Source organism: Bubalus kerabau, chromosome 3 (genome assembly GCF_029407905.1).
Source record: "Bubalus kerabau isolate K-KA32 ecotype Philippines breed swamp buffalo chromosome 3, PCC_UOA_SB_1v2, whole genome shotgun sequence".
NCBI lineage: Eukaryota > Metazoa > Chordata > Mammalia > Artiodactyla > Bovidae > Bubalus > Bubalus kerabau.
This window is the reverse complement of record NC_073626.1, coordinates 104,870,286-104,886,310: the sequence shown is the minus strand read 5'-3', so window position 1 is coordinate 104,886,310 and position 16,025 is coordinate 104,870,286. Positions and strand designations below refer to the sequence as shown.

Here is a 16,025-nt window from a genome sequence, read left to right as displayed (position 1 = left end):
TGCTATCTTCTTGTTAATTCAAAATTGTCTATTTAGAAATCTAACTAGAAGAAAACTGCTGCTGCTGCTGAGTCGCTTCAGTCATGTCCGACTCTGTGCGACCCCATAGACAGCAGCCCACCAGGCTCCCCCATCCCTGGGATTCTCCAGGCAAGAACACTGGAGTGGGTTGCCACTTCCTTCTCCAATGCATGAAAGTGAAAAGTGAAAGTGAAGTCGCTCAGTTGTGTCCGACTCCTAGCGACCCCATGAACTGCAGCCCACCAGGCTCCTCCGTCCATGGGATTTTCCAGGCAAGAGTACTGTGGGTATACTAATTATTCTCTGGAAGAAATACTGGGATCAATTATCAAATGTTTCACTTTATAAAGTTATTTTTGACTATTAATATAAGGAATACTGCAAATGTGCACATTGTATGAATTTTCACAATGCTTTCAAAGGAAAACATCCTAAACTATGTAACAATGACTTGATTGTAGTAAACATTGATGGCCATGGAAAGTTTGCCTAAGTGAAGACTGGAGAATCAGAGTCAAACTCTTACATACAGAGACTATAACTGGTTAAGAGACCCTAGCTCATGAAAGGCAGGAAAATTAGATTGTTTCAGAGTTTTAAATAAATATATCACCATTTCAATTTAATTAATAATGTATGGCTTGAATAGCAGCTGAATATACAGTCACATAAGACTGTCTTGCTATCTCCTGTTTTATCACTTCCAAGTTGCCTTGATTCATGGACCTAACATTCCAGATTTCTGTGTAATATTGCTCTTTACGGCATGGGGCTTTACTTCCATCACCAGTCATATCCGGAACTGGGTACTGTTTTTCCTTTGGCTTCATCTCTTCATTCTTTCTGGAGTTATTTCTCCACTGATCTCTAGTAGCATATTGGGCACCTACCGACCTGGAAAGTTCATCTTTCAGTGTCCTATCTTTTTGCTTTTTCATACTGTTCATGGGGTTCTCAAGCCAAGAATACGGAAGTGGTTTGCCATTCCCTTCTCCAGTGGAGCACGTTTTGCCAGAACTCTCCATCATGATCCACCCATCTTGGGTGGCCCTATATGACATGGCTCATAGTTTCATTGAGTTAGACAAGGCTGTGGTCCATGTGATCAGTTTGGATAGTTTTCTGTGATTGTGGTTTTCATTCTGTCTGCCCTCTGATGGAGAAGGATAAGAGGCTGATGGAAGCTTCCTGATGGGAGAGACTGACTGAGGGGGAAATTGGGTTTTGTTCTGATGGGCCATGCTCAATATATCTTTACCCAATTTTCTATTGATGAGTGGGTTGTTGACATGACCTGTTGTTTGACATGAGTCCAAACTATGGTGGAGGTAATGAAGATAATGGCAAAAGGTCCCATGCATTCACTGCTGCATTCAGTGCCCTTGACCCTGCAGGAGGCCACTGCCAACCCATGTCTCTAAAGAGATTCCTGGACACTCATGGTCTAGTCTGAGTCAGTCTCTTATGGGGTCACTTCTCCTTTCTCCTGGGTCCTGGTGCACACAAGGTTCTGTTTGTGCCCTCCAAGAGTCTGCATTCCCAGTCCTGTATAACCTCATGGCTGCTGTCACCATCTGCAGTGGTTTGGGAGCCCCCCCCAAAATAAAGTATGTCACTATTTCCATTGTTTCCTCATCTATTTGCCATGAAGTGATGGGACCAGGTGCCATGATCTTAGTTTTTAGAATGCTGAGCTTTAAGCCAATGTTTTAACTCTCCTCTTTCACTTTCTTCAAGTGAAATTTTAAGAATCATTGAACTAGAATGGACTGGAATCAGTGAATTTAACTCAGATGACCATTGTATCTACTACAGTGGACAAGAATCCCTTAGAAGGAATGGACTAGCCATCATAGTCAACAAAAGAGTTTGAAATACAGTACTTGGATGTATGTCAAAAACAATGTGAAAAACAACAGTATAATCTCTGTTCGTTTCCAAGGCAAACTGTTCAATAACAGAGTAATCAAAGTCTCTGTCCCAACCAATAATGCCAAAGAAGCTGAAGTTGAATTGTTCCATGAAAACCTACAAGACCTTCTAGAACTAACACCCCAAAAAGCTGTCCTTTTCATTATAGGGGACTGGAATGCAAAAGTAGGAGGTCAAGAAATATCTGGAGTACTGGGCAAATTTGGCCTTGGAGTACAGAATGAAGCAGGGCAAAGGCTAACAGAGTTTTGCCAAGAAGATGCATTGGCCATAGCAAACACCCTCTTCCAAAAACACAAGAGAAGACTCTACACATGGACATCACCAGATGGTCAATACTCAAATCAGATTGATTATATTCTTTGCAGCCAAAGATGGAGAAGCTCTATACAGTCAGCAAAAACAAGATTGGGAGCTGACTGTGGCTCAGATCATGAACTCCTTATTGCCAAATTCAGACTTAAATTGAAGAAAGCAGGAGAAACCACTAGACTGTTAACGTTTGACCTAAATGAAATCCCTTAGGATTATACAGTGGAAGTGACAAATAGATTCAAGGGATTAGATCTGATAGGCAGAGTTCCTGAAGAACTATGGATGGAGGTTAGAGACATTGTACAGGAGGCAGTGATCAAGGTCATCCCCAAGAAATAGAAGTGGAAAAAGGCAAAATGGTTGTCTTAGGAGGCCTTACAAATAGCTATGAAAGGAGAGAAGTGAAAGGCAAAGGAGAAAAGGAAATATACCCATTTGAATGCAGAGTTCCAAAGAAAAACAAGGAGAGATAAGAAAACCTTCCTCAGTGATCAATGCAAAGAAATAGAGGAAAACAATAGAATGGGAAACACTAGAGATCTCTTCAAGAAAATTGGAGATACCAAGGGAAATTTTCATGCAAACAAGGGTGTAATAAAGGACAGATATGGTATGGACCTAAGAGAAGCAGAAGGTACTAGGAAGAGGTGGCAAGAATACACAGAAGAACTATACAAAAAAGATCTTCATGGCCCAGATAATCACGATGGTGTGATCACTCACCTAGAGCCAGACATCCTGGAATGTGAAGTCAAGAGGGCCTTAGGAAGCATCACTATGAACAAAGCTAGTGGAATTGATGGAATTCCAGTTGAGCTACTTCCAATCCTAAAAGATGTTGCTGTGAAAGTTCTGCCCTCTATATGCCAGCAAATTTGGAAAGCTCAGCAGTGGCCACAGGATTGGAAAGGTCAGTTTTTATTTCAATCCCAAACGAAAGGCAATGCCAAAGAATGTTCAAACTACAGCACAATTGTACTCATCTCACATGCTAGCAAAGTAACGCTCAAAATTCTCCAAGGCAGGCTTCAACTGTACATGAACTGTGAACTTCCAGACATTTAAGCTGGATTTAGAAATGGCAGAGGAACCAGAGATCAAATTGTCAACATCTGTTGGATCATCAAAAGGGCAAAAGCATTCCAGAAAAACATCTACTTCTGCTTTATTGACTATGCCAAAGCCATTGACTGTGTGGATCACAACAAACTGGAAAACTTTTCAAGAGATGGGAATACCAGACCACCAGATCTGCCTCCAGAGAAATCTTTATGCAGGTCAGGAAGCAACAGTTAGAACTGGACATGGAACAACAGACTGGTTCCAAGTCGGGAATGGAGTAGGTCAAGGCTGTATATTGTCACCCTGCTTATTTAACTTACATGCAGAGTGTATCATGAGAAATGCTGGGTTGAATGAAGCACAAGCTGGAATCAAGATTGCCTCTTGTTTTAATATCAATAATATCAATAACCTCAGATATGTGGATGAAATTTCAATAACTTCAGATATGTTGATGATACCACACTTATGGCAGAAAGCAAAGAAGAACTAAAGAACCTCTTGGTGAAAGTGAATGAGGAGAGTGAAAAAGTTGGCTTAAAACTCAACATTCAGAAAACTCAGATCATAGCATCTGGTCCCCTTACTTTGTGGCAAGTAGATGGGGAAACATTGACAGACTTTACTTTTTTGGGCTCCAAAACCACTGCAGATGGTGACTGCAGCCATGAAATTAAAAGACACTTGCTCCTTGGAAGGATAGCTATGATCAATCTAGACAGCGTATTAAAAAGCATAGACATTACTTTGCCAACAAATATCCATCTAGTCTAAGCTGTGGTTTTTCCAGTAGTCATGTTTGGATGTAAGAGTTGGACTGTAAAGAAAACTAAGTGCCAAAGAATTGATGTTTTTGAACTGTGGTGTTGGAGAAGACTCTTAAGAGTTCCTTGGACTGCAAGGAGATTCAACCAATCAATCCTAAAGGAAATAAGTCCTGAATATTCATTGGAAGGACTGATGTTGAAGATGAAACACCAGTACTTTGGCTACCTATTGCAAAGAACTGACTAATTTGAAAAGATCCTGATGCTGAGAAAGATTGAAGGCAGGAGGAGAAGGGGATGGCAGAGGATGAGATGGTTGGATGGCATCACCAACTCAATGGACATGAGTTTGAGCAAACTCCAGGAGTTGGTGATGGACAGGGAAGCCTGTTTTGCTTCTTCCATTGGGTCCTAAAGAGTCAAACACAAATGTCGACTGAACTGAACTGATATGGGACTGTGTGTAACTTCCTTGAATGTAATAGAGGAGATATTGTCATTGAAAATATGCTAACCTACAAGGCAACTTTTGTTGCTACCCAAGGCAATTTTACTGTTATTTTTATTTCATCATCAGAAAACTTTATAACTACTCTTTTAGACCCAACCATTCAAGACAGTGATGTTCTTACTGATAGAATGCTTGCATAGAAAAGATTTGTTGTCTGTTCTGAGGGTGAACTATTTCAGCCTTGAAATATTTGGTATAGCGAGAACAGCACTGGACTGGATTATTGGCTCATTCTAATGGTATGTGGCTCCATCTCTCTTTTTCCACTGATAGTTGAACCATTAAAGAAACAATTCACAGGTACCAAATTGAAAGAAGTTGACTTGAATCCAAAGGGCATATAAACCGTTTTGGTTTCCTACTACAATTTGTTCAAATGGCTAAGAATCAAGTTTAATTTGATAATTGGTAGAGGAAGTGCATATTTAGGACTATCTTCCACTACTTAGACCTTTAGCTCACTAAATATCATCTGCATAATCTGGCAGATGCTATCTGCAGTGATGCCCAAAGGAGAAAAATCCCCCTCATCAGTCACACATTTACGAAAAGATATTATGGCAATGAAGGGTTCTGAGTATGAATTTACCTCAAGAAGTCCAAAATAAGGCTGACATTTTGTGCCAAGAAATAGAAAATGAACTAATTATTTAGCATGGAATGACCAAAAATATTGCAAAGCATTTCTTGCAAATCCAGAGTTTAATAGGGTGTATTGTTCATTATAAAAGATCATTGTTCTGACTAACTTTTCTAAAGTTGTTAAGCTTGAGGATACTTGTGTTCACAATCACAGCCCTTCTGTTGTTCACCATGAGTTTAATAGTATGCTACTCTTGGAAGTTATTTTTTTTTATCGTGAACTAATCAGTTAATAATTTATATTTCAGTTCATTAGATCCAAAAACCCATTTTTTGCTGATTATAGAAGCAATGTTCAAGAGGGATAGAAGATAGGGAAATAGAATCCATGTTGAACAAAATAAAATTAAAAATAAGATGATATAAGTGATAAGATTTTTTAAACTTCTGGAATATCCATCTCATTTATATTGTTTAAAGATATTTCTGTAATGACTCAGAGATGCTTGCCTGTCCGTATGCACAATCAAAGCTGTTTATTTCATATCCAAGTATGAGTTACAGATGATTTTTCAAGTTGTTTCTTTTCTGCTAGATATTTAACAAAACCTGGTCACAAATAAGCTTTGGAGGAAGAGTATTTTTCTTATTGGTGATTTAGATTGGATCTGAGGAAACAAAGGGTAAGTTATAACTTTAATTTACTAAAAGCAAGTGAATTGAATATGCTAGGATTCAATAATGGTACTGTGAGGCTTAACTCCAGCTGTATCTATCTTTGTGAATGGTGATTAAAAAAAGCAAATTTGCTTACATCTTTCCTTGCTGACACTGAGGTCATTGCTTTATGGGTTTGCTTTCATTTGCTCATCCATAGTAATTTCTATTTTTGGCAACTCTTGCAAAAAAAATTAGATACCCTGGATCAAAATAGATATTCTCATAGTATAATTATAGTGCCAGGCAAAAGCTACTGTATATGAACAAATAAAGAAGAAAAGAAATATGGATGGTTTTATCATAAAATATAACCAATAACTTTATGATATTTAGCGTGGAAAAGCATTCCCCACGCTGCCCTTTGTTACCACACAAAAATGCCTTCATAATGGTCATTCCTTGACATGAGGTCTTTATAAAAGAAATAATTTATTGCCTTACCTGTAACTGAAATAATGGCTAAATCATTTTTTTTTAAAGTCTAGTAGCTCCTTCAGAGTAAATCTTCCACAACTTGCTACAGTGCTAATCATAAGCATGTTATACAGTAAGTTAGCCTGAAGCTAAGTTAAGCAGGCAGATTAGGACTGTAATATAGTATCAGGACTCATAAATCAAGTGTACTTGCAGATTTCCTTTCACTTACTGCTCCTTCTTACAGTTCAGACAAGTCATAATTACACATCAGTAGGCATTGTGAACAGAGGAATGAGCTACAACATAATGCACAATAAACCCTGTCATATAAAAGCAAACTGGATAAAATAACAGAAGCAATACTCCATTTTACAACATCACACTAAAGAATTACACTGTGCCATTGTGTATTATTCTGATCAATCATGAATCCATCCACAATTGACAGTTCAGTGAACAAAAATTTACCATTGAAGAATAGTTTCCAGTTTTATAATTTTCTTGTTTGATTATAGACATTAAACACCAGACTGTGTGTGATTCTGAAAAGCCACAGGTACATAATATAACACTGCCCTGAACACACTGCAATTAAATAAATTCTGCTAATGCTCTTTTAAAGCTTTCTTTTATTAGACATGCTTAAAATAATTTATACCGGATGAACCGTAAGTGGTTCTTTATTCAAGTTTTATTACTATTATAATTTTGAGCAATTATTCAGGTATTCTTGTTACCTTAGACCAAAGAGATGTTGACTCTGAAGTCATTTCTGTTATTTTCAGGCTTAGATGATATTACCACTATGCTCAAAGGACTCTCCTTTATCACTAGGTTTGAGCTGAACATTGAAAATGGGATTTAATGAAACATGAGCAAATATTGGTTGTTTCAATTCTAATAAAACATTTAAAAGAACTAATAAATGCAAGGTAATTGTTGAATGCTAATCTAAAATTGTTACTACCAGTTTTATTTTATAGTTGGAGCTCAGCAGGTGTTGGGGGATATATTTTTCACATCATCAAGTGCAGTTTTGAGAGGCACCAAGGTGTTTTACCTACTGAACATCATAAGAATTTAATTATGATTAATATATTAATGATATCAGAAATATAGAGAAAATAATTTAGAGCCACAGAATAAATTATATGCCACACTGGAATTTCCAGATGTTACTGGGGCCACATTTTAACCATAATTCATGTATACATGAAGGAGATTCTTTGATGAGATATGGAGTTCATATAACTACTTTTATTTAAATTTCTGATTTTGAAAAAATTTTTTTCTCCATAGGACACTGTTTTATGATTTTAGGATTTAGAGAAAACCAAGGAAATCGATGATTGGAAGGAGAATAGAAGAACTGATGGGGTTTAGATTTAGGCTATTTTATGTAAACACCAGTGACCTTGAAACCACAAAGCCTGAATGGAAACTTTCATTGACCTAAACTCCATTATGTCCTCATGTGGCAGAGCCATATTTTTGATGTCTCTTCACAGAATCTAATACTGTATTGGGGGCATCATTTTCATCTTTTATCCAGAAAAAATGCCCCTGTATCCTTTCTGCTCCCAGAAGATTTTGTGCTAACATCTAGCATACCGATTAGTTTGTTGCATAATATCTGTGTTTACTTGTTTTCTTTTGAGGTCAAACTCCCTCTGTTTGCAGATGACATGGTATTATACATATAAAATCTTTAAGATTCTACCAGAAAATTATTAGTGCTAATTGATGAGTATAGTAAAGTCACAGGATATAAAAACAATACACAAAAATCACTTGCATTTCTATATACTGACAAAGAAAAACCAGAAAGAGACATTAAAGAGACAATCCCATTCACCACTGCAACAAAAAGAATAAAATACCTAGGAATAAACCTACCTAAAGAAACAAAAGACCTATTAGGCAGAAAACTATAAGACACTGATGAAAGAAATCAAAGATGACACAAACAGATGGAGAGATATATAATGTTCTTGGGTTGGAAGAATCAAAAACTGAGTCTTAATAACTTCTATACCCATGATCGGAGAAGGCAATGGCACCCCACTCCAGTACTCTTGCCTGGAAAATCCCATGGATGGAGGAGCCTGGTAGGCTGCAGTCCATGGGGTCACTAAGAGTCGGACACGACTGAGCGACTTCACTTTCACTTTTCACTTTCATGCATTGGAGAAGTAAATGGCAACCCACTCCAGTGTTCTTGCCTGGAGAATCCCAGGGATGGGGGAGCCTGGTGGGCTTCCGTCTGTGGGGTCGCACAGAGTCGGACACGACTGAAGCAACTTAGCAGCAGCATACCCATGATTACGGAGATGGAAATGGCAACCCACTCCAGTATTCTTGCCTGGAGAATTCCATGGACAGAGGAGCCTGGCAGGGTACAGTCCATGGAGTTGCAAAGAGTCAGACACGACTGAGCAACTAACACACATATGCACCCATGATTAAAGGATCAAGTTGATTTGTTATAGAATTAAAGCTCAGATATTTGTTTAGTCTTGGCTCAATAATAATATTTATCGATGGTGTTGTATATGTCAGGCACTGCAATATATGCTTTATAGATTAGACCTCATTTAATCTTCAGAAGAATTGGATATGTATTTTACTCTTATCATCCCAATTTTATGTATTTGAAAATTGCCCAAGGTCACCCAGCCAGCAAATGAGGAACCAGGTCTTAAATCAGTGGTCCAACTCCAGAGGCTCTGCTGGAAACCATGCTTCACTCCTTTTAATTCTAGGTCAGCATCTTTATATTTCCTAGTTTTAGTAAATTTAATTCCGCCCCCTCCCCCCCCCACAGAGAGAAGTTTCTATCAAAATGTTTAAGGTCAAAGTTTAATTCTGGCCAAAGTCCCACACTGGTCAGTGTGGAATTCCATAGGAACCTGTACTAAGAAAGTCTGAACAGAGGGCTTTGACATGGCCAGATCCACTGGAATACCTCTTCTTGGATTTGTTTGTACCTTTCCTTCCTAACTCTGCAGACACTGCTTTAGTGTTTGTTTGTATTTTTCTTTGTCTTGTTTTTGTTCAAAACTTCTGAAAAAATCCTAGACAGCCTTCCAAGTAGCTAATTATTTCTGCAGTACAGAGGGCTAGGTGCTCTTTGAGTTCCATGGTTGAAAACTGCAGGATTAGGTCAGAATACTTTCTTACATTAATGGCTTGCTATATTGAAAACATGGACATTACTTTCTTATCCAAAATAATGTTTAACTGAGATTGGATTCACTAGTCCGTTCAGGTTCTGTCAGTCAATTAAATGGGGATGCTTGTGCTCAGTTTCTTCAGCCATGTCTGACTCTTTTTGACCCCATGGACTTTAGCCCACCAGTCTCCTCTGTCCATGGAATTTTCCAAGGAACACTGGCGTGTCCTGGAGACACTGGAGAATACTGGAGTGGGTTGCCATTTCCTTCTCCAGGCGATCTTCCTGACCCAGGGATCGAACCCACGTGTCTTATGTCTCTTGCATTGGCAGACAGGTTCTTTATCACTAGTGCTGCCTGGGGAACCCTAAATGGGGATAAGAGTGAGAAATTGGTAAATTGGCACCAGGCCCAAATTAAAACGTCATTGCTCAAGTACTTAACGGCTTATCTCTTACTTTATTATTGTTGAAACTTGACTTTAAGGGAATGAACGAATCCTATGAAAGCAGATTCAAGAGAGGCAGAAGCCTTCAGATAATTTTGAGTAGGAATTCTTAAATGTGTATAATTAAAATGTTTTCCAGCCCTAATGGGGGCTTCCCTTGTGGGTCAGATGGTAAAGAATCTGTCTGCAATGTGGGATCCCTGGGTTGGGAAGATCCCCTGGAGAAGGGGATGACAACCCACGCCGGTGTTCTTGCCTGGAAATCCCATGGAGAGAGAAGCCTGGTGGGCTACAGTCCATGGGGTCACAAACAGTTGGACACAACTGAGTGACTAACACTTTCACTTTCATAGTCCTAATGTTTCACATCAGCAAACAGTTTTCACTTCTTTCCTATTGCAAGGCTTTGGTGTCAGTAAATACCCCTGCAAAAAATGGTACCTTTGTTATATACATTTTTTATTAGTTATATTAGTAAAATTAATAAAAGGGGAGGAGAAATGGGAATAAAAGGGAGGCAAAAAGATCTTATTAGGTCTTATTCTCTACAAACTGGGAAAACAACACCTAAATCATCAAGAAGCCTCCATCTCTCTTCGTACACATGCCTACATTTAATTTATTAGAAATTACACTTAATACCAAGGTCAGCAGCTTGTTTCAAACTGTTGTACTCTTCTCCATTAAAGTGTGAATCAAGTAAAAATTTATGAGTTAGTTATTTAAAATTGACAACAAATCAGGCATTTCCCAATAAAAAAACAGAGTAGGTTATGAAGATCTAAAAAACCCCTAATGCAGATATTGAATAAAAAGTGATTATTATTAACTCTGTCAAACTGAGAGGTGGCAGAGGGGTAATTTTATCTTTATCATGAAGTGTTGCTAACATCAGGAAGAATTAATATAAAAAGTCTTTTATGAAACATCTGTTAACTTGGTCAGCCAAATTAGGAAAAAAATCTTTAAAATTTATAAATAGTCATCACTTTTCAATGGGTATCAATGTGGACAGCAAAACCACATGAAATACAAATACAGTTGAACTTGAACTGGAAGAAAAAGACATTTTGGCAATAGTAAGTATCTGTTGGAATATATAGATACTGAAATAATGAGTATTTCATAGTTGATTTGCAGTTTGGAGATTATATAAGTATATTCAGCAGTATGGTTAAAAAGGCTTTTTCTTCCCCCATTTATTTTCTTGGAAAGTGTTATTATCTACCCTGTTTAAATAGCAACTATGCAAATTTCTCATACTTTATAAATGTTTTACCAAAGATTCTCAACCAATCAATTAAGTCATTTTTTTTTTCAGATTGTCAGCAGATGAGTATCTTGTGAGAATGTTTCTTTTTTTTCTAAGTTGGTTTCTGTAGAACTCTAACCCCATTTCCTGTAGAAGTCTTGGGAAGGGAGAAAAGAGTGGATCATATGAAAGAAATTGTTTTCTGTTCATGAAAGTTTAACTCCTTATTTTTCCTACCCTCTCTTGCTCTGACTTGAATCTAGAGGAGAGAAAGATCAGGATAACAGCTTTGATGTGAACATTTGGTTTAATAAGGATTACTTAGTACATATTTAGATCATTAATAGGCATTTGAGTTTATATTCAAGTCAAACTGCTTCCAACTTTTGTTTATATAAATGTCTGTAGGTGCAGAAAACTAGAATTAAATCTTTGAAATGTGGAATCTCAATTTTAGAAGGAATATTTTAGAAGGCACTTACAGGTGATATTTAAAGCCATGAGCCTGAATGAGGTATCCAAGGGAGAAAAGGCCTAAAATACAAACAATTCTATGAGCAAATCCTTTGGCACCCAGCAATATGAAGGTAAAAAGAGAAATAAAAGCTAGTAGGAGACTCTGGGAAGAAGGAAACAGTGAGTTGGAGGAAAACCAAGGGAGTGAGTGTCTGGAGCCAAGTGGGGAAATGCTTCCAGATCAAGCATGCTAGAAACTGAGAACTAGGCAATGAACATGGCAATGTGGAGATGACTGACGACCTTGACAAAGCAGTGTTTAGGGCATTTCAAATAGGCTTCAGGAGAATGGGCATAGGGACATCAGTAAGAGAGTTTGAACATTTGTAGGAAATTTCATATAAAGAGGACCAAAGGCTAAAATCATAACTGAAAAGGGAAGATTAGAGAGATTAAGAAGGAAAAAATAACAGCATGTTTACAAAATAACAGAAGTATATGGAGAGGGAAATACTGATGTTAGTAGGAGAAAATTGACAGTGTATGTGGGAGTGGGAAAGAACTGGGTCTAGTTAATGGAGTTTACTTTAGTTCATATACCAGTTATATCTATAAATATACACTATGTCTAGGTCCATCCTCATCCATATTACTCTGTCTTTCTACCTATGAATGTATATCACATCAGTTCAGTTCAGTCGCTCAGTCATGTCTGACTCTTTGCAACCCCATGAATCACAGCACACCAGGCCTCCCTGTCCATCACCAACTCCCAGAGTCCACCCAAACCCATGTCCATTGAGTCGGTGATGCCATCCAACCACCTCATCCTCTGTCATCCCCTTCTCCTCCTGCTTTCAATCTTTCCAGCATCAGGGTCTTTTCAAATGAGTCAGCTCTTCGCATCAGGTGGCCAAAGTATTGGAGTTTCAACTTCAGCATCAGTCCTTCCAATGAATATTCAGGACTGATCTCCTTTAGGATGGACTGGTTGGATCTCCTTGCAGTCCAAAGGACTCTCAAGAGTCTTCTCCAACACCACAGTTAAAAAGCATCAATTCTTCGGTGCTCAGCTTTCTTTATAGTCCAACTCTCACATGCATACATGACTAGTGGAAAAACCATAGCCTTGACTAGACGGACCTTTGTTGGCAAAGTAATGTCTATGCTTTTGAATATGCTGTCCAGGTTGGTCATAACTTTCCTTCCAAGGAGTAAGCGTCTTTTAATTTCATGGCTGCAATCACCATCTGCAGTGATTTTGGAGCCCCCCAAAATAAAGTCTGACACTGTTTCCACTGTTTCCCAATCTATTTGCCATGAGGTGATGGGACTGGGTGCCATGATCTTAGTTTTCTGAATGTTGAGCTTTATGCCAATTTTTTCACTCTCCTCTTTCACTTTCATCAAGAGGCCCTTTAGTTCTTCTTCACTTTCTGCCAAAAGAATGGTGTCATCTGTATATCTGAGGTTATTGATATTTCTCCCGGCAATCTTGATTCCAGTCTGTGCTTCCCCCAGCCTAGCGTTTCTCATGATGTACTCTGCATATAAGTTAAATAAGCAGGGTGACAATATACAGCCTTTATGTACTCCTTTTCCTATTTGGAACCAGTCTGTTGTTCCATGTCCAGTGCTACCTGTTGCTTCTTGACCTGCATACAGATTTCTCAAGAGGCAGGTCAGGTGGTCTGGTATTCCCATGTCTTTCAGAATTTTTCACAGTTTATTGTGATCCACACAGTCAAAGGCTTTGGCATATTCAATAAAGCAGAAATAGATTTTTTCTGGTACTCTCTTGCCTTTTCAATGATCCAGCGGATGTTGGCAATTTGATCTCTGGTTCCTCTGCCTTCTCTATAACCAGCTTGAACATCTGGAAGTTCACAGTTCACATACTGCTGAAGCCTGGCTTGGAGAATTTTGAGCATTACTTTACTAGCATGTGAGATGAGTGCAATTGTGCACTAGTTTGAGTATTCTTTGGCATTGCCTTTCTTTGGGATTGTAATGAAAACTGACCATTTCCAGTACTGGGGCCACTGATGAGTTTTCCAAATTTGCTGATATATTGAGTGCAGCACTTTCACAGCATCATCTTTCAGGATTTGAAATAGCTCAACTGGAATTCTATCACCTCCACTAGCTTTGTTCATTGTAATGCTTCCTAAGGCCCACTTGACTTCACATTCTAGGTCCATCCACATCCATATTACTCTGTCTTTCTACCTATGAATGTATATCACATACATATATTATTAGTAGCAGAGGTACATGTTTTCAGTTGCTGGCAGGTGAGTAGGTATGATATTTGGAATTTGCAAAAATTCTCTTCGCATTACTTCAGCTTTCTCAGTGAAGTGGGAATTCTGGTAATCCACGGATATAGGATTTGTAAGAAGTGTTGGCTTAATGGATAAAAGCAAGGATGCAATAAACTAGGAATGTGGGATAAGAAATGCATAGCATGTTTGTCTGATAACATTAAGGATCTTGTTTATAATTAAAGGCAAGAACAATTTCCAGGTTGCATGTTTTCCTCTAGCCAGAGGCAGGAATAGATCAGGGAGAGAGTTGTATTGACCTGCTTTTTGTGATTTGTCAGAGAGTACATTAAAGCAGCAAGAGAGACAGACAAAGGAGTTGGGATGATAAGCAAGGAAATTATTATGCTGATTAAACTTGGAATTCAAGCTGTAAGGACTGGTATGACCTCTTAAAACATCTTCCTTAGTGGCATCCTTGGATGCTTTCTCCTATCCTTTATGCTGCCACAAGTTACCTGTACTCAATAGAACAAAACTGTTCATTCCTCTCTTTTTCTTCAGTTCAGTTCAGTTCAGTCACTCAGTCATGTCCAACTCTTTGGGACCCCATGAATCACAGCACGCCAGGCCTCCCTGTCCATCAAAAACACCTGGAGTTCACTCAGACTCATGTCCCTTGAGTCAGTGATGCCATCCAGACATCTCATCCTATGTCATCCCCTTCTCCTCCTGCCCCCAATCCCTCCCAGCATCAGAGTCTTTTCCAGTGAGTCAACTCTTCGCATGAGGTGGCCAAAGTAGTGGAGTTTCAGCTTTAGCATCATTCCTTCCAAAGAAATCCCAGGGCTGATCTCCTTCAGAATGGACTGGTTGGATCCCCTTGCAGTCCAAGGGACTCTCAAGAGTCTTCTCCAACACCACAGTTCAAAAGCATCAATTCTTCGGCACTCAGCTTTCTTCACAGTCCAACTCTCACATCCATACATGACCACTGGAAAAACCATAGCCTTCACTAGACGGACCTTTGTTGGCAATGTAATGTCTCTGCACTACCCATCACCATTAGGAGAAAGTACAAATGTCTTAGCATGACGTTAGATTCCAGCCTTAGCTTGTACCGCACTTCCATAGGCCCTGGTCCTTTGTCATCATTCCCAGGTAAGGCATACGTTTGTTCTTTCAAACGTATTCTTTTGTCATGTTATTCTCTTTGCTAGATAGGTCTTTCTCTCAGGCTTCTAGCCCCTATTCATCTTATAAAACCCAAAGTGAATCCACTGCTTTGTAAAACTTTTGCCATTTTTTTTCAAAGCACAGATAATTCTACTTCCTTTATTTCCATTACACCTGGTTAATATGTTTTAGGATCTTGACTTTGTATTGCGACTAACTATTGGCTAACTTTGTACTGTAATTAACTACAGACATGTCTGAATTCATAGAATTGGTAACTTTTAAAGCTATGAAATGGGTATTATTCATATTTTCTTCCTGTGACTCAATTCCTTCCTGGCTTATAATTATCTATAGGAGTTTTCATGAATGGGTACAGAAGCATTCAAACAAACTGAAATGAGAGCATATGGTGGTGCCAAATGTTTTTACACATCTAATAGAAAATGGGGGAGTTTTAAATTAATATGGCAGATAAAGATATTAATCCTAAAAAGAAAATGAGAAATATAAAGTCAAAGTATGGCAGTTCTGTTTTGGGAAGAATGTGCCATAGTATCTAAGAGGGAACAGGGAAAGTGAAAGTGTTAGTCACTCAGTCGTGTAAGACTCTTTGTGACCCATGGACTGTAGCCCACCAGGCTCCTCTCTCTGTCTCTGGAATTCTACAGGCAAGAGAAATGGAGTGGGCTGCCATTTCCTTCTCCAGGGGATCTTCCCAACCCAGGTATCAAACCCAGGTCTCCTGCGTTGCAGGCAGTGTCTTTACCATCAGAGCCACCAGGGTAGACCAAGAGGGAATCAGATCAGATCAGTCGCTCAGTCGTGTCCGACTCTTTGCGACCTCATGAATCGCAGCACGCCAGGCCTCCCTGTCCATCACCAACTCCCAGAGTTCACTCAGACTCACGTCCATTGAGTCAGTGATG

At 38.8% G+C, this 16,025-nt stretch overlaps 1 long non-coding RNA gene across 2 annotated transcripts in view; it reads right to left on the bottom strand.

Annotated features, from left to right (window-relative positions):
• The window catches only part of LOC129647741 (uncharacterized), an 88,282-nt gene that overhangs the window by 48,142 nt on the left and 24,115 nt on the right, over positions 1 to 16,025 (bottom strand). The window lies entirely within an intron of this gene.